At 47.0% G+C, this 19,683-nt stretch overlaps 1 protein-coding gene across 1 annotated transcript in view; it reads left to right on the forward strand.

Annotated features, from left to right (window-relative positions):
- ACSM3 (acyl-CoA synthetase medium chain family member 3) overlaps positions 1–19,683 on the forward strand; it is a 599,327-nt gene that overhangs the window by 91,565 nt on the left and 488,079 nt on the right. The gene's annotated exons all lie outside the window — the stretch shown is intronic.

Genomic DNA, 19,683 nt, shown 5'->3' on the forward strand with positions numbered 1-19,683 from the left:
GTATTAACAGCTGAAACCACTCTACCCAAACATTTCGCCGGGCAAGGATCCAAAGGTGAGCCTGACTGAAGCCGGGACAAGAGATCATGGGAGGTGGCACAGGACATTGGAGGGAAGACCGAGAGTATGGGCCCGTTGTCTTCGCTCAAAGAGGGAGGAGAAATTGATCTATGTGCTGACACTGTGGGGTCCGAGACAGGAAAAGACTTCTGAATCGCCGTAATTTTATGTGCAAAGAAGACTGCAAGTTGCCTAATCCACTCTTCTGTATGAGAGTGAGAAGGGGAGCAGGCAGCAGGGGAGGCGAACTCCTTAACTATTCTGAAAAGTTCCTTGCTCATATTATCCGCTTCGTCTATTCTGCGTTCCAGATATTCTTTTTTGCCCTCAGAAATGTGTTTATGATAGATCTTAATAGTATCACAATATTTTAATTTTATCCTCCAGCTCGTATTTTCGCCGCCATACTCTTTCAACTTTTTTGCACTCTTGGCGCATTTTTCTGAGTAAAGGGGTGAACCAAGGAGCGGAGACATGGCTATGGGCTGATTTGGCTGACTTCGCTGGAGCTAACTCGTCAAATCTAGCAGTCAGCCACTTATGAACCACCTCCAAGTTGGATTCCAGATCGTCAGTAAGCTCGCAGGGATGAAGACGAAGGGCATCAGTCAACATTTCCACTGAGACTCGATGGAAAGCTCTAGATTGACGGATCTCGCCCTTCTGGACTCTCTGACCGATCGTGGTGTTATAAGGAATACCAAAATTTATTAAAAAATGGTCCGACCATAGCACTGGAAGTGGGGGAGACACAGCTATCTGCCTGGTAGAAAAAATGTGATCTAAGGTATGGCCTTTATTATGGGTGGGGCTGTCAATATAGGGAGCAAGCCCAAGCAGCGCCGCAACCTCCTGCAGTTTAGATGCATTAGGATCCGCTGTCAGGTCCATATGCAGATTTAAATCCCCCAACAGAAGACAATGCGCTGATCGCATACAAGGAACAGAAAGTGCTGCCTGTAAATCATCAAAAAACGTGCCAATGGGCCCCGGTGGTCTATAAACAAGGAGGCCCGTGCACGTCTGACGAGACGAAAGACCAAGAGTAAAGCCCAAGGCTTCACAGCCAAATATGTTTCCAACCGGAAACGAAGAACACATTATATCCTTTTCCACAATGAGAGCCACTCCCCCTCCCCTCCCCCCAACTCTGTTGTTTCTTAAGATGGTGTAGTTCGGGGGTAATGCACTGGCCAGATCAGGGCCTGAGCCCTCCCCGAGCCAAGTCTCTGTTAAAAACAGACAGGAAAGTTGAGAGTCAGAGAGTAAATTCCAGATGTCCGTGGAATGTCTGCCAAGCGATCTGGTGTTCAAGAGAGCGCATTGACAGTACTGAGAAGGAGGTGGCAACAGCGTCTCCAAGGACATAACAGGCCGCCAGCCACAGGTCGGACAACCTTTCCTCAGAAGACGTCCTCCCGGAAATACACACTGACACAAAGGAGAATGGTGGCTCAAAGTAAGCAGCTCAGCTGAGCTATAAACAATCATCCTGGGTCCAAGATCAAAACAAGAATGGAAACAAAAAAGAAGATAGAGCCAGAGTCCTACCTCAGCGCTACCGAGGCGCGGACGAGCGCAGACGGGCAGGACTCTGGCACGACTCAGGCGCAGTGAAGGCGCCACCGCTGCGCATTATCACTGCGCGAAACAGGCGAGCTTTAAATAGCGTGCTCTCCGCGTCACAGATCACCTGGACGCTTCAAGATGGCGCTCACACTCCTCTACCCAAGGCAAGATGTACGCCGGCAACCACAACCTCCCCAGAACCGGGCCCGCCGAACAGCGGTGGTTTTTCCTGAAATTATGGTGCAAGGTAGGGGGCAGGAGGAGAGCTAAAAACAAGGAATAACGAAAATTAAAATATAAAGAAAATCCAAAACGGGTCTTTTAAAATGAAGTAGTGCAATGCACAGGAGAACACGACCAGCGCGACCAGCAGCGAGGCGCCGAAGTAAATCTCAGCCTCTGGATACCTTACCAGGTAATCCCCTCGTGATGCTCGCCCTAAATAGCGTGCTCTCCGCGTCCCAGATCACCTGGACACTCCAGGATGGCGCTCACACTCCTCTACCCAAGGCAAGATGTCCGCCGGCAACCACAACCTCCCCAGAACCGGGCCCGCCGAACAGCGGTGGTTTTTCCTGAAATTATGGTGCAAGGTAGGGGGCAGGAGGAGAGCTAAAAACAAGGAATAACGAAAATTAAAATATAAAGAAAATCCAAAACGGGGCTTTTAAAATGAAGTAGTGCAATGCACAGGAGAACGCGACCAGCGCTACCAGCAGCGAGGCGCCGAAGTAAATCTCAGCCTCAGGATACCTTACCAGGTAATCCCCTCGTGATGCTCGCCCTAAATAGCGTGCTCTCCGCGTCCCAGATCACCTGGACACTCCAGGATGGCGCTCACACTCCTCTACCCAAGGCAAGATGTCCGCCGGCAACCACAACCTCCCCAGAACCGGGCCCGCCGAACAGCGGTGGTTTTTCCTGAAATTATGGTGCAAGGTAGGGGGCAGGAGGAGAGCTAAAAACAAGGAATAACGAAAATTAAAATATAAAGAAAATCCAAAACGGGTCTTTTAAAATGAAGTAGTGCAATGCACAGGAGAACGCGACCAGCAGCGAGGCGCCGAAGTAAATCTCAGCCTCAGGATACGGTACTGCTCTGCTGTGAGCCCATACCTTAGGCATAAAGCCTCCTTCATATTGGGGTAGGTCAGAGCACCCGCCTCCTCCAAAGGTGTAAGGGTGTTCCTCCTATTGGCCTAAAAGCATATCCACAGGCCCACCCCCCAATTCTTCTCAGGGACCTCAGTCATATGCAGTGCTACCTCATAAGCTGCAAACTAAGCATAAATATCCTCCCCCATCTGGAAATTCTGTACCAGGTCCTTGGGAATGTAAACCTTACCCCTTTGCACTGGCTGTATGCTGCCACCATTTGTACTTGACTGCGCCTGTTTGGCCATGAGGTCCAGCTCTCTTATGCACAATTCATGTGCCAAAAGTAACTTTGTGGTAATTTCGATACACTCGTAAATAAGCTCAAATTACTTCTTTACTGAGTCCCACAAGAACATCGGGAAATGTGGCTGCACAGCTCTCAGGGGATAAAATAACTGTCAAACCAAACTGTCATGGAATGCCAAGATGCACGCACGCAGGCGGCGCGAGGCCAGCGCAATACAGTGTCCGTGTGCAGGACACGCGATGGCGAGATCATTACAAACTTCTTTTCCTCCAAGGCACAAGCGTTCTTCCTCTCATCTGCCTTTAGTTTCATGACCTCAAATTCATGCTCCCTGGCCCTTTGCCTCTCCTCCAGTTCCTCTAGAACAGATATTCCTAGAAGAATGATTGTTGCCAGCCACAGAGGCTGCTCTCCCAACAGGCAAATCCTAGGATCTGTAACTGCCATTTGGAACATCCCCATCCACATCTGCATCATCTGTCTCCACAGCTTCTCTGGCCTCCCATCTAACCCCTAGGGCCTTCTGTAGCTCATCTTTCATAGAGTTGCTCCTCATGGGACACCCAAAGCTCCTGCAGAACTGCTTGAGTTGCTCTACTTTGTAACTAATTAACATTTCAATCTCAAACTCCAATTCTGCAGCCTCACATGCTGGTTTACCATTCAGAGACATGGTGTGTGGATACTTCAAGGGTCAATGGAAGATAGAACCAAAAATAAAACACAGTATGTGGTTGCGTAGTGGTCTGCACTAAACTGGTGATGTACACCAGTCACTGTGGGTCAAGAAGTACAAATACAAGTTCAAATCCTCACCGCTTACCACCAATGTTAGAAATCAGGGTCTCTAGTTGGCGAAGGTAGGTACCTTTGTCCAAATAGAGGCCCTTGCTTCTAGTCCGGTTAAGGGGGATACAGACTTTAGATAACCCCTGCTCATCCCCTGGGTAGCTTGGCACGAGCAGACAGACTTATCCCAAAGGGAATGTGTAAAGTATATGTACTCAAAACATACAGTAATACAGTGATAACACCACAAATGGACACCACACCAGTTTAGAAAAATAAAGTATCTTTATCTAAACTCAAAAAGACCAAAACGACAAAAAATCAAGCATCCATTTAATAAGAATATCAAAGGTTTCAAGCAACTGGGTCCATAGAAAACTATGGATGCGTGGTTCTACACAAACTACCTGTAGATGCGTCAAAATTCACAAGGCCAAACAGCCGCAGAGATGGGAGCGTCAAGAAACAAAGATTGTGCGTCAGTTCCTGAGACCTTGGGGAGGTGATGCGACAGTTCTGCTGAACACAATAGAAGTGATGTGTTGAATCTGGTCAGTGGGGGCAAGCGATGTGCCGACTCCAATGGCGGCTTTGGTCCGTGGTTGATGCTTCTGGAAAACTTGTCACACAGGTGCAATGCTTGAAAATCCGGGATGCGTCTGCGATCGATTTGGCAATGCGTTGGTTCTTGCAACTGCGACAGGTGCTGCGTCGGCTGGGCAGCGGCATGGCGATGCATGGAGATTCTTCTTGCACGGCGGTGCTGCATCGTGAAAACTAGTAATGTTCATGGCTTTGTTGTGATTATTTGTATTACAACTGGAAAATAATTTATATATTTTTTCACTGTCTGTTGTATGTATATATTGTTGTGTGGAAGTGGTAAGACTGACTGTTTGAATGAGATAATTTTGAAATGTATTTAGAGTTTTAGTTGTAAATAGGAATTTGAGTACATGTCATTTTGTTCTTTGTTGTACATAAGGTCTTAAAATATGAACTTGGCTAAAATTAATTTTTTTAAAAGGTCAAAAGTAAATCATTGACTGAAGTTAAAAATAAAAAAAGGATACATTTTGATCACAAAACATTTGTTTCACTTCATATGTTTTGCCAAAAGTAGGGCAAGTAATTAGGTAGCAGCACGTGCATCTTCTTCTGTTTATTACTAGCTTGAGGCAAGCTGTGCTGTTGGGAGCCCAGACCCAGTGGTGGTGTTATAGCATTGTGAAAACAGCGGCAAGAAGAGCAATGCTTCTATTTCTTCAGTTCCTTTGGTTTCTTCCAGCTCGCAACAGCAGGAACAACCTCCAGAGGCCCACAACTGGGATAGGCACCTTCTGGCAGGTCAGTACTCTCATCAGCAGATGTCAGGGGAGCTGAGGGTGAAGTCTTTGAGTCCCTGAGACTTCAGAACAGGGGGCCAGCATACACAGACCCTTGAAGATCTTCTTCAAGCAGGTTCAAAGCAACATTCCAGTCTTTGTCCTGTCCTTGGCAGAAACAGCAAATGCAGGCCAACCCACACAGCATTCAGCAAAGGAGCAGTACTTCTCCTCACAGCTCTTCAGCTCTTCTCCTTGGCAAAGGTTCCTCTTGCGTACAGAAGAAGATATAAAGTTCTTGGGTTTAAGGTCTACTCCTTATACCCCATTTTATATTTGTTCTCTTTGTGCAAGGGTCTCTGAGGCCAGTCCAAACCAGTTCTGTCCTCACTGGTGCAGTATGACCACAGGGTCTGGAGACACCATTGTGCAAGGGAAACAGGCCTTATTCAAGTGCAAGGCAACCTCCTCCCACTACTCTAAATGCAACCAAGTCCCATGCAGCTTAGCTCTGAGTCATCCAGAAAGGGCCAGGCACTTTCAATCCCCCCAGTGGCTGGCTGCAGTGAATGCACATCCCCAGTCCCTGTCACTCCAAAACCAGACAGTCAATCCACTAACAGGCAGAGGCACACAGAATGGTTAAACTAGAAAATGCCTACTTTCTAAAAGTGTCATTTTTAAACACACAATTTAAAAAACATCTTTACGAAAAAATGTGTTATTAAATTCTGAGTTCAGAGAGCCTAAACTTTATTTTTCTTACTTGTCCCAATAGGACGTTATACTTGTAAGATGTTACAAAGTATTTCCCATTCTATCCTATAGGACAGATAACCTTTCAATAGTGAAAAACTAAATTGGCAGAATTTCACTATCAGTACATGTCACACACACCAGTACATGTCCTCCCTTTCACATACACTACACCCTGTCTATTTGGGTACCTTGGGTCTACCATAGGGGTTTCTTACATGTAAGAAAAGGGAAGGTTTGGCCCTGGCAAGTGGGGGCACTTGCCATGTCGAAATGGCTGTATAAAACTGCGCGCAGACACTGCAGTGGCAGGTCTTAGCTACCTTTTCAGGGATACTCATGTGGTGGCACAGTCAATGCTGCAAGCCCACTAGTAGCATTTGATTTACAGGCCCTGGCACATTCAGTGCAGTTTACTAGGTACTTACCAGTAAATCAAGTATGCAAATCAGAGAGAACCAATTGTAATCACAATTTACACAGAGAGCACTTGCACGTTGACACTGATCAGCAGTGGCAAAGAGGCCAAAGCATCTAAGCCAGCAAAAACTAAATCTAGCACAGCATCAAAAATACAGGAGGTAGGGGCAAAAAGTCAGGAGAAACACGCCAAAGATGCCAAGTCTAACACCAATGAGTTTTCATTATGTAAAAGACTACTTTTCCTGCTGATTACTTTAACTTGAATGTATCTTATAGTTTAAGTGTGCTTTTATTCTATATGCTTTTACCTGAAGATGAGGACAACCCAAAAAAGTAAAAGAATAACAATACTTCGTCCTTTTCAGTTACATCTTTCACCTCACCTCTCCCCACACACTGTGCTTCACCCATGCTCTCCATGCCACTGGAGTCAAGCTATCCTGGCTAAAGAGGGTTGAAATCCCAAAACCGGTCCTAGGATGCTTGTTTCCGGTGAACAACCTTTACAACGAAACTTTTACAACGCACTACCATTACAACGCGGTCATTACAACGCAAACCATTACAACGCATTGCGCTGGGGGGCGCTCTAGGATAGGGAATAAGTTTAATTTTCTATCCAACACCTTCCCTAGTGTCCACTGGGACTGGAGATGGAATAGAAAATTAAACTTTTCACAATCCAGCACCTCTAAGCGCTATGCGTTGTAAAGGTATGCGATGTATAAACTGCGTTGTAAAGGCAGGCGTTGTAATAGCATGCGTTGTAACGTCATACATCCCTTGTTTCCAGTCCAAGGAGGACCTGGCCTGGCAGTTCGGGCTGGACTGTTCCCATGGGACACAGGGTCAAGACTGATTTGCATATGGCTGGGTTCAAACTGGAATGGCATGGTGAGCAAAGAAACGATGGAGTTAGGCCCATATCTCTGTACCGGGGGTGAATGTATGATATTGTGCTAGGGCTGCAGCCAGGAGTGTGATGGAGCGGGAGAAGGGGCCCGGCCAACAAATCCACATATCCCTCCACAGGAGCAGCAAAAGAAGAGGGCACCAGCCCCTTGAAACTCACAGATGCAGCTGCGGGAAGAAGAGGACAGTCCAAGTGCTCTGGGTATGGGCAAATGCCAAATCCATGATCCATCCGCCACTGTGTATGTGTCGAGTCGTAGGGTGATCTCCCAGGTCTATGGGCCCCGTGAAGTAGTCTGCCGGGAAGGGGACACCTACCCTGCAAAAATATACTGCTGCGGCTGCCTTGGCAATCAGGACGGCCTCTGCTATCAGAGTGAGGCTGTCATCTTTGCTCCCTTGCGTGTAGGAGCTGTGAGGTGCCGGGTTTTTAGGAACCCGGTGGTGCCAGGGGTAACACCCGGGGACCTCTGAGTTCTCCCTGTTCCGGACCACAGAAACACAGAGTCTTCTAGGTGAAGTCAGAGACCAAGTTTTATTGGCTGCAACCAAGTAACATGTGTCCTAGAAGTACGACAGCACGGGCCGTAAGTTCTCAGGAGACTGTTCGTTTTTACAGAACCAGCCTTCTCCTTATATACATGAATAACAGCTGCAGGCAAGAATTCTTGAGTTTATGATATGGCTATACACATATTTCTACAATAATACAAAGAGCGAAGTCATGCTGGTCAGCACATATTTTAGATGTCCAGTTTGTGATGGATTACCCCGCCAGATCCAGAATTCCCATCAGATATCGATGAAACACCAATAAGGTCGGGCACCCTCCCATCGTAAAGCTGGTCATAAACAAGAATCATGGACAGGTGTATGTGTATGGAAAACATGGTCTGTATGTAGTGAATGGTTTATGGCATGTTGACCCTTGATGATATCTTACTCGGCCACTGGGCGAGGAGCTGCCCGAACAGGTTTGGCTGGAGGCAGCGGAGTCAGCTTCGGCCAGGTCATGGGGAAGTCAGCTACGGCGGACGTGTCCTTTTAGATCAAACTCGGTCTTAATCAATTGACTATATGAGGGCAAGTCATAAGATGGATGCCGTTTACAAAATGGAGTCTGAGGGTTCGGGACAGAAACCATGATTTAAAGGTGTTAGCATCACTCAATCGTGACGCAAATGCATAGGGATAATGTCCTAATCATTACCGGTCCGTAGATACCAAATTCGTCATGGTACGACGACATTTTGTGATATGAGTGTTGGACCTCGATATCTGTGAAACAGCGGGGTCCGGATTTGCAGTACCACAGACCCTCCTTTTGCCCTCATATTAGGCAATAACTCACGCTAATCTGAGTCCAAATCTGTATTGATGAATTCACGGAGATGCTGCTGTAGCATCATTCTGTTGCTCAATTCGTCCCTTGACACAGGCTTCCTTACACATGAAGTGGCGCAGAGGCCACATATTGCAGGAGCGCACTGCACAAACAGGCAGAACATAAACAGAATGGCTAAGATCATCCCGATGAAGATCAGAGTTTTCCATCCCCAGGCAGAGTTCAGTTCCCAGAACCACCATAGCAGAGACCAGTCCCTTTTCTCCATGTGAAGGGAGTCAGAGATTTTGTGTAATTTGGAGATGGCCTGGTATACCGTCGGAGCATTATTGGGGATGAAAATGCAGCAACTAGATTGGATCACTACATACACCACCACGGTCTGCAAGTATGACATCTAGGGCAACCCTGTTCTGAAGGGTCATAAGTCGATCCGACTGAAGCTCAGCTGTTAGGTTGCTAAGGGCACCGGCCGTTTCAGTCACGGCGGATTCAACTATTCTCGTCAATTGTCGAATGTTCCTGCTGTTCACCATGGGCCCCCAAAATGGCAGAAAACCCTTTGCGAAGTCTCCAAACTCCTGACCCGCAGTGTCGTCTTGACTCACGACACCCCTAACTGTCCTTGTCCGATGGTAATCTGCCCCGGCCGTGTAGGTGGGTGGCAGCAGAGACGAGATGGAGCATGTGCCCGAGAAGTCAGGGGGCAACCATGTATAGGCTTTGTCATGGCAGACGAAATAGGTGCCTTTAGCCGCCAAGAATGGAGGGGAAGTTCGGGAAGCGAACACATATGTTTCCGTGCATACGCTCTTTCCCAACTGTGCTTTGGGATCCCTGCCAATACCTTGCAGACACAAGTGACCTCGGTGGGGCACTATCCAGACTGGGGAGGATTTCTTCGTTTTCTGGCTTTTATTCAAAGAGATCCCGTATTTAGTTACATTCCAACGGCTGTAGGGAGTGAGTTCATCTTTAGGAATCGTTTGATACGTGTCAACATCCCTACTCATATTTCTTATTCCTATCACTAGTGCCTTGTTGCTGGAATCGCTCTCCAAGGAACGGGGCGGGTATTGTTCTAGGGCGAACAGGAACATGGTCTGGAAAGCCCACAGAGAACCATAATAACTGAATGGCAGGATGAAGTATGGGATGCCCTTATCTGTTGTGTGTGGCATGAGTCCACAGATCCAACAATTTGAGGTGTTCATTATAGACTGGTGCTGGTGTAGGAGCTGGATGAAGGAGTTATTTACAAACTCTAGTCTTCTGGCAGACTCGTGTTCAGGAAGAGGGTGAAAGGAGTGTAAAGAAACAGTTGGAGGAGGTGTGGGCTGAGTGTTGTTTACAAAGGTGACTTGAAACGTGGATAAAGTATAACCAATCAAGAACATCATTGTGCTACATGTCATCAAAATACATAGTATCAAGAATTTCCTTGTTGCCATCACAGTGCATATTTTCGTTTTAAAGTTCATGTGTCTAGCAGGTCTCTCTACCCTCGAAAACTCCATCCTCTGGTTGCTGCCCGCGGTGGGAGGTTGCTTCTGCCAAGATGTGCGCTCTGTCCAGTCCAGGGTAATTCCCTCAGACCGACCAGAAACGTTGACCTAGGCGTCTCCGGCTGCACTCCTCAGACTTCAACCGCGGCCTTAGCAGCAGAACCGGATGGCGGTTCGAAAATCAAAAATGAGCTAGTTCCCTGGGCGAGAGAGCTGTGAAATCAAAAATAGTTCATGGGGAAAAAGGGGAAAATCGTACTAATTTGATTATGTCAGTTCCTCAGATTATTATTATTATTATTATTATTATTATTATGTTTCTTATATAGCGCCTGAATCGACCCTGAAGGGGTATCTCCGCGCTTGCCTTGGGAACCCGTCCTGGCTTTTCCCTGTGAGATAGCCCCTACAGGGCATCTCCAAGGTGAAAGCCAGGCATCCCGCCGCGGGGGGCCGTTGTGGAGATTAAGCAAGCTTAATGCCCAGAGTTGCAGAGTGTGAACCCATGATTAGGTCAGGCACCGAAGCGAGAATTATCAAGTCCATGGACATTTGAGCTCAAGACCCTGCCGCGTCGGGAATTGAACCCTGGTCCCGGGTCTGACCTCTGCTTCAGGGTCTGCCTGCTCTAACCAGTGAGCCACACTTCTCCACAGTATATCGTTCTTTCCCAGACACGGTGTGATCTTTAAACAATGTTTCAGGTTCGGTAGTGTCCAACTGCTTTGACAGTGGCACAGATCCTTGCAAAATGCAATCGCTCTCTTTGTCGGTACCAGTTACTTTTAATCGTGCATCGCTGAAGGGGACAAAACGAGGTATGAGCTCTGTCTCGGAGTCGGCGACTCCTTGCTGGACCCACCGGTCATGTGGAAGGGGCAACGGGACCCTTTTGCAATGGGCGCCGTGCACCCAGTGTTTCTTCCCGAGGACACGTACTGCAGAGCGGGTGGACAGTAAAACCTGGAAAGGTCCGGTCCAGCGAGGCTCCTCGTTCTTTGTTCGTCTGAAATTCTGAATCAGGATCCAGGAGCCGGGTTCGATGGCGTGGCCTGGATCGTCAGACGCCGGTGGAGAGGAGCTGTGGACCTGTTGATGTAAAGCATGCACTTTAGTTGTCAGTTCGTGCAAATAGTCAAACAGTGCAGGGTACTCTATTTCACTGAGCCTCCTGGGCCTCGGTACTCCCCATATATTTGCTGGGCACCCGAACACGATCTCGTGTGGGCTAAGTCCTAATCTGGAATGGACAATCATCCTGGTAGACAGGAGTGCTAAAGGCAGGGCGTCTGGCCACTTGAGACCTGTACTGGCTTGGATCTTGGCCAGTTTCAATGTTAACGTGCCATTATAGCATTCTACCAATCCTGCCGATTGGGGATGATTTGCAGCATGGAACTTCTGGCGGATGCCTAGACACTCACACACTCTCTTCATCACTCGTCCCACGAATTCACTTCCGTTATCACTCCAGACAATTCTAGGCATGCCAAATCTAGGGAAGAATTCCTTGACAAGGGCTTTGGCAGTTGACAATGCAGTGTTGTCCTTAAGGGGGTACGCTTCTACCCACCTGGAGAAGGCGCAAACGACAACAAGGACATATTTCAGGTTATTGCACCTCTCCATGTGGATGAAGTCGAGTTGCAAGACCTCGAACGGATACGTTGGAGGTGCAAAATGACCGGTTGGGGTTCCCCTACCGGGATTGTGCTTCAAACACACCATACAATTTCTGACCAGGTTCTCTGCACATTTTGGGATACCACTATTCTGCCATACTGGGGCCAACAGCTTACATATTCCTTTCACACTGATGTGTGCCATTCCATGGGCCATCGTCACCACTGCGAGCACATAAGCATCAGGTAACAACCATCGCTGATGTTCTGACAGTTCGACCCAACAACCATTCGCGTCTAACCTACCCTTGCTTTCTCTCCATTCATTCACCTCTTTCTCTGTAGCATCAGCTTGTATAGACTTCACGCTTTCGATGGTGTCCTCACACATACCCATGTCAGGGGTCCATCTAGCAGGACCTACAACATACATCCGACTCATTGTGTTCCTTGCAGTCTCTTTCGCGACCTCATCGGCAAATGCATTCCCTCGGCCAACATCATCTCGGATTTTCCTATGCGCGCTGCACTTCACAATCGCAACCTGTAGGGGCAAGGTCAGTGACTCGAGAAGGTCGTGTACTAGCTGGCCGTGTTGAATTCTCACACCGTGTGATGTCAGGAATCCACGTTCACGCCATAATCTTCCAAAACTGGGCTACGCCAAAGGCGTACTGACTATCAGTGTACACATTCACTTGTTTTCCTTTCGCCAACACACACGCTCTTGTGAGTGCGACTAACTCTGCTGCTTGTGCAGAATTCTGGGGGATGCGAGCTGTCTCTACAATCGTGTGTAATGTTGTCACGGCATATGCTGCAGTCGTATCACCATTTGGCAACTTGAAACATGAACCATCAACCCATAAATTATCGTTACATTCAGGAAGGGGAGTGTCCTGCAAGTCTACTCTCCCTTTTGTCTCTTCTGTCCTAAAGCAGCAATCATGTTTTTCAACCTCATCTGTTTCTGCTGGAATGGGTAATAACGTAGTAGGGTTGAGTGTATCACACCTCTTTATGTGAATGTGACTTGCTAACAGTGTCAGTTCATAGCTGGACAGTCGAGCGCTAGTTAGATGTTGTGTTTTCGTCCTGTTTAGTAGGATATCTACTGCATGTGGGACCATAACAATCAGGGTATTATTCATGACTAGCCCAGCAGACTGTCGAATACAGACAGTTGCTGCAGCAGTGGCCCTCAAGCAACTTGGTAATGCCTTAGCTACAGGATCTAGAGTCGCGGAGAAATACGCACATGGGCGTTGTTTGTCCCCAAAGCGTTGCGTCAAGACTGATAATGCGCAACCTTCCTTCTCATGGACATATAGTGTAAAAGGCTTGCTGTAGTCGGGGTTGCCCAATACAGGAGCCGAACATAATGCCTCACGCAACTCATGGAAACTCGCCTGACAATCTTCAGACCAAGGCAAAGGATTGGGTGTGTCTTTACGCATTAATGCCAGCAAAGGTTGGCCAACAGTGAGAAGTTCGGTATCCATTGTCTACAGTACGATGTAATGCCCAAGAAGGCACGCACTTCTCTTTGTGTCCTTGGGACACTCAGTTCTGCAATTGCCTGTATTCTTTCTGGGGTCAGTCTCCTTCCCTCCTTCGATAAGATGTGACCTAAGTAGGTTACTTCTTGTCGACAAAATTGTAATTTGGAAAGCGAGACTTTGTGCTTCATGTCACATAAATGATGTAACACTGACAATGTTGCTTGTTTGCAAACTTCTTCGGTGTCTGCAGTGATCAGCAGATCGTCCACATACTGAATTAGAGTTGCACCATCCTGCAGAACAATCGTATCTAGTTGTGTTTTCAGGGCCTGACTGAATATTGATGGACTTTCACAGTAGCCCTGAGGAGCACGTTTAAAGCGGAAGCTTCGTCCTCCTAAATTGAAGCCAAAGATATCTCTGCTCTCCTCGGCAATCGGGATGCTGAAGAAAGCGTTCTTCAGGTCAATCACAGAAAACCAATTGGCTGAGGCTGGAACCATTGTCAATAAGGCAGTAATGTCGGGGACGACTGGAAACTGTGGTACAACGATCTTATTCACTTCCCTTAGGTCGATCACGAATCGGTACACAGGGGGCTGTGAAGGATCGGTACGCTTTAAGACAGGCAAAACAGGACTGTTGCAAATGTTGCCTGTTGTCTCCTCGATTACATCTTTCTTGATCAGATCGTAAACGATCGCTAACAAAGCCTTTTCACATTCGTTTGATATTCTATATTGGGGAATGCGTGGTAACTTAACATTAGCTTTTAATGTTATGACATATGGCGCTATTTCCAAACGACCTACATCATTAGAACCATTTGCCCAAAGTTCATCCGGAAGAGATGACAGTTCTGTTGGAATATTCTCCTTTGCCAAATACATTGGAGAAATTACTTTTCTTCCTACCGTAAGTTGTACTCCCGAAGGGGAGCAGTACAACGTTGCAAATAATCTCTTTAACAAATCCAAACCTAACACATTTTCGCCACAACCTGTTGTAAGAATGAGGGGTGCTTCTAATTCGCATGGGCCAACAGAAAGGGGCATGGGACTGGAGATCGGGTTTTTAACAGGGGCGCCAGAAAAACCTACTGAAACATTCATTTCGCCAGACAAAGGTGCGCCAGGAGGTTTTGAGTGCATAATAGAACTTTTTGTAGCACCAGTATCCAGCAGAAATGGCTCCGACACCCCGGATGTAATCACCTCGACATAAGGTCCATTCTGATCTACTGGAACTGAAACAACTCCCTCTCTTTGTCCATGGCTGTCCTAGCAATTATTACCCTCATTCTCGTTCTCTGCGTAATAGTCATCTGCATAGTACTGAGCTGACCTGGAAGACATATTATTCTGTTGGTCAAAGCTGTTCATGGAATTTTGAGGCGGAAAAGAATTCGTATTCTGGGGGAAATTTCCACGGCCCCTACCTCTAAGAGCTTGTTGAACACCTCTACCTCTTGTACCGGAAACACCGTTTAAACGTCGTGCAAGAGCTTGGCAATTACTTTTGAAATTACCCTCTTCTTTGCAATATGCACATTGATTCGGGCCATACGGAGAACGCTGATGGGAGAACTCGTTTCCTTGCGCGTTTCTCGAATACTGCTGTGGTTGCTGATAATTGGGCTGACTAGGAGTGCGAGGCGGATAGGCTTGCTGGAGAAGAACTTTACTTTTTAATTCTTTCGTCTTTTTGTCTGCTTTATCTAGCTCGTCTTTGCGCCTATTTTCGTAGTACTGGGCTGTGGCTAAAATCTGCGCTGACGTGGAAACAGCCCAAGCACTCTCTGAATCTTTCAATTTATTACACAATTCAGGAAGCAAATTATGTACAAATTTGTCTACAAACAATCTTTGGCCACCTTCGGTAGCCATATCCTGACCACTATGATCGGTGAAAGTCTCCTCAAATCTCGTGAAAAAGTCAGACACATTCTCATCTTTCTTCTGTTTGCATGCAGATAGCTTGTCCCAATTTACGCGCAATTCAGGCATCAATATTTTCATGTACGTGATAATCCTACTGGGAAGTTCTGCTATTAAAGGCTCGGGTTTAGAACCACCAACTTGTCTAGCATCGGTAGCAGTAATGTTAGCCCATGAGTCACCTAGTTCTTGATCATGATCTGCATAACGAATTTTACTCCATAAAGGATGCGGAAAAACATTCCCAAACAACAGGTCTACATCCGCTAAATTCATTATACATGAGCTGGCAGTCTGTGATAACTCCTTATAATATCCAGCTGGGTTTTTACGTGGATCAGGTAGTGTCTGTTTGAGTGCTAGAACTTCAGATCTTTTCCAGGGGACATGAACCCACACACGCTGAAAATGCGGTGGAATAGGTGGTTGCGCATTCGCATCACCTTCCCTCCAAACTGGAGGAACTTCTCTCATAGGGTATTGTCGCGCCTTTTTCCTATCTGACACGTCATCTTCATACAATGATCTAGAGACATTTCCCTTACTCCTATAGGATAACAACAGATCTATCGCTTTTTCAACATCGGCACCTACAATCATACCTTCATAGAACTTAAAGCGCATGCGGAATAATTCCTGCATTTTGCGTTTGGGATCATTCGTCTCCAAATCTTCGCACAGATATACACACATCTCTTCAAATACATATCTTTGAGTGGGCGCATCCCACTGACGGAAAACTTCCATAACGGACTGAACATCATATTTAGCAGTGTCAGTAACCCATTTGCGTGCTAACTCATTTAGCACTTCTCTTTCCTCGTAGTCGGGTAGTTGACTACGCAACTGTCTACATCCCGTTTTAGGAGTCGTTTTAGGCGACCCAAAGAAGGGTGAGAATAGACCAGTGACAGTACTTGCCACTCTCTGTCTGACAGAAGGAGAAGCTTGCAGCGAGGCAGATACGCCAGAAAAGACAGGCTGATGTAAAGAGGAAGTCGAAGCAATGGCAGAGGAAGTGGAAGTAGTAGCAGAAGTAGTATCATAGTGAATAGTCGGAGCAGTAGGCAAAGTCGTAGAAGTAGATGGAGTATGTAGCAAAGGCGGCGGCCCTTGAGAAGGCTGCACCGGAGAAGTAGGAACCAGCTGAAGAGGAGCTGGTGCTTGTGCAAGAGCTGCATTTCGCGCGCCAGGGCGCGGTATAACAATACGCCTCGGGGGTCCAACAATACTCGATGTATATGGGGGTGGTGAGTTCAATAAATGGGACATTAATGGATCTTTCTCTGGTGTATCCTTTGAATCTTGTCCTTCATGTGGTAACATCGGGTAGCATTTATCTATTGCTAGTTTCTTGCTTCTGAGCATTTGTTCACTTTCCTGCTCCTCCTCATTATCCCTGTATGCGATGGCAGCTTGTACCATCGACATGCCTCTTTTATTTTTCTTTGCTAATTTTATTTCTTTCTGTTTGGCTTCTTTGCGCCATAAGCGAAAAGAGTCAAACATCGCCGGCCGGGCTTTCTTCTTGAACAATTTGACCTCGAGGTTGTCTAACACTTCTGAGTCAAAACTACCATATTGGGGCCATTTTAAAACACCATCCTTGCGGGTGTATTTTATCCACACTTCATTATACGTGATAGGACCTACTCCGTGCTTTATATATAACTCATATGTTGGAGTTCCAATCGGAGGAACCGGACACGAATCCTCTAATCGGGAGTCCCTACTACAACCAAGACAAAACAAGTTTCCAAGTCTGCTAAGACCAGGCATCTTCGCTCACTAGTCTAGCTTCAAACTTCAAGGGATTATCTGATTATGATAAGGTCGTGAATACACGAATCCCTCGGTTTTGGTGCTTGCAAGAACCAATACAAACCGTATCTCTGGGATACCAAAACTAAGAACCAAACTAAGGACTGGGAGACGCTCCACTTATACTTAATTGAATATTGAAGATCGGTGACGTCACTAGAAGACTCTTCTATCGTTTCGCTCTACCAAGGATCACTGGGTCCAAAACAGGGCGATAGTCAGGGCAGCAGTCCTTCGTAGCCGTCGGGGCGCGGGGAACCTCGCAGCAAAGACCTTCAGAACCACGTCGACATACAGGGGTCGCTGAAGTGGCTGGCCGTCCTCCGGAATTTTCACACGAAGCTCCTCACGAACATCTGGCTTGGACCGTCACCGCTGAGGTGCCGGGTTTTTAGGAACCCGGTGGTGCCAGGGGTAACACCCGGGGACCTCTGAGTTCTCCCTGTTCCGGACCACAGAAACACAGAGTCTTCTAGGTGAAGTCAGAGACCAAGTTTTATTGGCTGCAACCAAGTAACATGTGTCCTAGAAGTACGACAGCACGGGCCGTAAGTTCTCAGGAGACTGTTCGTTTTTACAGAACCAGCCTTCTCCTTATATACATGAATAACAGCTGCAGGCAAGAATTCTTGAGTTCATGATATGGCTATACACATATTTCTACAATAATACAAAGAGCGAAGTCATGCTGGTCAGCACATATTTTAGATGTCCAGTTTGTGATGGATTACCCCGCCAGATCCAGAATTCCCATCAGATATCGATGAAACACCAATAAGGTTGGGCACCCTCCCATCGTAAAGCAGGTCATAAACAAGAATCATGGACAGGTGTATGTGTATGGAAAACATGGTCTGTAGGTAGTGAATGGTTTATGGCATGTTGACCCTTGATGATATCTTACTCGGCCACTGGGCGAGGAGCTGCCCGAACAGGTTTGGCTGGAGGCAGCGGAGTCAGCTTTGGCCAGGTCATGGGGAAGTCAGCTACGGCGGACGTGTCCTTTTAGATCAAACTCGGTCTTAATCAATTGACTATATGAGGGCAAGTCATAAGATGGATGCCGTTTACAAAATGGAGTCTGAGGGTTCGGGACAGACACCATGATTTAAAGGTGTTAGCATCACTCAATCGTGACGCAAATGCATAGGGATAATGTCCTAATCATTACCGGTCCGTAGATACCAAATTCGTCATGGTACGACGACATTTTGTGACACGAGTGTTGGACCTCGATATCTGTGAAACAGCGGGGTCCGGATTTGCAGTACCACAGCCGGTATAACTCTGCAGTCCCCTGGCTCTGCGTTGTACTCCTGGGCAGGCCCGGACTGGCCATAGCGGGCACCGGGCAATCCCCCGGTGCGCCGCAAGGGTGGGGGCCTGTTTTGGGCCCCTGGGGGCCGATTTTGTTACAGGGCCGTTTTTGCAGCATAACTGCAAAACCGGCCCTGCATCAGAATCATCCGAAAACCGGCCCCGGCAAAGAGCTCGGACGCACCCCCGACGTCCCCCGAGTGGGGAGGGGGGGCCGGCCGAGCACTTTGCCAGGGCCAGTTTTGGTTCCTAGTCCGGCCCTGCTCCTGGGGTTCTTTAAGCCCACCGCCGGTGTCTCAGATATATTCGCACACCTTTCTTGTGAGGCCAGGGAGATCACGAGCGGCAAGGAGCTTCGTCGCAGCCTGTGATTCGTCGTAACCCAGAACAAGAATGTATGTGGAGGAGGGGGCAGGGGGGGTCCCTGTAGACCAGTGGTCTTTAAACTGTGGGACACGCCCTCATGGGGGGGTGGAGTCTTCTGAAGGGGGCGCATCCCCACACACCCTCTGTTATTCACACTCCCAGAAAGAAGTTCACTTGCAGTTTTTTCAGAAATATTAAGCAACCTATTCCCGTTTTTCTGTATTTTGTGGCTTTATTTATAACGGTAGTTGTGCTTCTACTCCAAATGCTCCTTCACAAGGGTGAACCCCATTGCCTTAAGCTCAGTAAGCAAACAATGGTGGGCAATGACACTGAGCAGTGTGCTAAAAAAACACTTTGCAATTCTTGTGTTTTTTAAGCAAACTGCAGACTTTCTAGTCTACTTGTTAGTAAACACATAATTCATTTTGGCATTTGCATTGTATCACAATATTTGCCACACCTACAGTTAATTAGAATACGCTACTATTGAGTCATGCAGCTGCACTTTGCCATCAAGTGCTGATATTTCATTCAATATAAATTATTTTTACCCACCTTTGATTTAATGTACTGCTTGCTTGGTGTTTGTTCGTTTCTAGCTGCCAGCGAATGCTTTTCTTGTTTCAGTATTTGTTGTAGTGAAAGGAGAAACAAGCTTAAATGTGTAAAGTCAGCAGCCCTGCCAGTTTCCAAAGGTCCATGCTTGTTGTGAAGCTCCAGTCCAGGTTTGTTCTTTGAATTCTGAAACTTGCAGTCTTGTTTAGTTCATTATAAAAAAGGACTACTACTAGTCCCAAGTTAAAACAAAAACAAAACCTGGACTGGAGCACTACATCACGCATGGACCTGGGAAACTTGGCAGCTATGGTTCAACCCAGACCACCCTGAGAGATCCTCGTAATACCTAATTTGCCTCTTAGTTCAGTATTGGCATTGTTGCCAGATTGAGATACGTATACTTTTAAAACTGTAACATTAAAAAACTCTCAAAGCACGGATCGTATTCGGAATGTGTCAAAGTTCGGA

Source organism: Lissotriton vulgaris, chromosome 10 (genome assembly GCF_964263255.1).
Source record: "Lissotriton vulgaris chromosome 10, aLisVul1.2, whole genome shotgun sequence".
In the NCBI taxonomy this organism is placed as follows: domain Eukaryota; kingdom Metazoa; phylum Chordata; class Amphibia; order Caudata; family Salamandridae; genus Lissotriton; species Lissotriton vulgaris.